The sequence below is a fragment of the Alosa pseudoharengus genome, unplaced genomic scaffold (assembly GCF_046254945.1).
Source record: "Alosa pseudoharengus isolate Yale_2024_CS ecotype anadromous, Long Island Sound unplaced genomic scaffold, YU_APseudo_1.1 YU_APseudo_1.1_scf_14, whole genome shotgun sequence".
Lineage (NCBI taxonomy): Eukaryota > Metazoa > Chordata > Actinopteri > Clupeiformes > Clupeidae > Alosa > Alosa pseudoharengus.
The window spans coordinates 4,071,070-4,072,666 of record NW_027468609.1 but is presented as its reverse complement, the minus strand read 5'-3'; the positions used below and the strand labels follow the sequence as shown (position 1 = coordinate 4,072,666).

The 1,597-nt window shown below is 44.8% G+C and overlaps 1 protein-coding gene across 1 annotated transcript in view; it reads left to right on the top strand.

The window, feature by feature from the left end:
- The window catches only part of phf24 (PHD finger protein 24), a 52,028-nt gene extending 50,848 nt beyond the window's left edge, over positions 1 to 1,180 (top strand). The window contains exon 8 of the mRNA XM_076283492.1: positions 1 to 1,180. This exon is cut by the window's left edge and continues 2,121 nt beyond it. The gene's annotated coding sequence lies outside the window, so the exon portion shown is untranslated.
- The last annotated feature ends 417 nt before the right edge of the window (positions 1,181 to 1,597 follow it).

Genomic DNA, 1,597 nt, shown 5'->3' with positions numbered 1-1,597 from the left:
TGAACTGGTGTAAGCTGGTTTGCGGTCAGTCGGCCATCTTAAATGAATGTCCTGAGCAGGTAGCAGGCTGGCCGGTACTGACTGAGCACTAAGTCCCAGGTGATGTAGGCCTCCGCCCCCTCCCTACGCCCACAGCAAGCAGCTGGGTGGAGAACTGAGCTGTCTCTGACCCAGGTCCCATCTGGACCTGATCCTCCTCTGATCTGTCTCTGATCTAGTTCCGTCCAGACATGGCCTCTCTTGATCCTGCTTTGACCACCCAGGTCTGGCTCAGATCTGCTCCAGAACCAGCTCTGACCTGAAACAGATCTGATCCCAAAGCCACCCCATAGCCTGTTTGTACAGGACAAATGCTCTCACAAAAAAACCAAGCCCATCATTCCGGAGCTGGGATGTTGATTTGTACACTTTCTAATTAGCTATTGTGAGCATGCTCAAACTGCCCAGCAAACTACCAATTGGATGGGACTTTGACCTGATTCTAAATCTTGTCAGGACCAACTGAATAGACCTTTTTCACAGCAGCCATTTTGGACATGAAATTTATGGCAAGCTCAGCTGTTACTAATGATATTAATTAAGGTTCTAATTCTGCTACACTGAAATTGAGCAGAGACTTCATTAGAATAATTATAATTATTAACTCCTGTGCTTGCTCTACTATTTCATAACAAAATGGCTGCTTTAAAAAAGAAGGTGTGTCTGTCGGAGCTGAAATGGGGTCAGAATCATACAGTGTGTGCCTAGCTACAGACGCTGCTGTGTGTGTGTCTGTCTATGGTGAGCACCCGTGGGTGCTAATAGAGGCGCACGCGGCATCATCGCCCTGTTAATACCAAGCGAAGGGTCCAGTGTCTACTCAAACAAGAAGCAGAACACCATTTCCATTAAGACCACTAAACCAGATCATGCCTTCATGGGTTACTGGTAGCAGTGAACCATCGGAATGATGCCATCCTAGTTTATTTCAATGCCATGTTTTTAAAGGAACGATGGCATCCTAGTTTATTTCAATGCCATGTTTATAAGTGTGTGTGGAACGATGCCATCCTAGTTTATTTCAATGCCATGTTTATAAGTGTGTGTAGAGGTGTCATGCAATGTTCATGTTGAGATTTGTGGAGAAACTTCTGGTAGCACATATAATGCTGACTGTCTGAGCTTGGGTGGGATGGGCATATCAAACGCAAATAAATGCACGTCATTAACCCAAACATGGTGTCTTTGTGTGTGTTTCAAATGGTTATAGATGCATCTGAACTCATTTCAGCCCCCTGGTGTATGTGTTGTCTTTCCCCCAATTTCTTTCTATTGTCCTCCTTTCTCCTCCCAAGGCTGTGCAGAGATACACAGACATAGATAAGGTGGAATTGGTTTCTGTTTTACCCCTCTCTCTCTCTCTCTCTCTCTCTCTCTAACACACACACACCCGCAAACAATCACACACACACACACACACACACACACACACACTCACACACACACATGCTGAAAGAATTACTTCCTATTTTACCACAGGCACAGAGACTCATTTTTTATCTGTATAATGAGGCTTCTTTTTGGGTAGTAGATAGCAAACGTGAAATCAAAAGACACC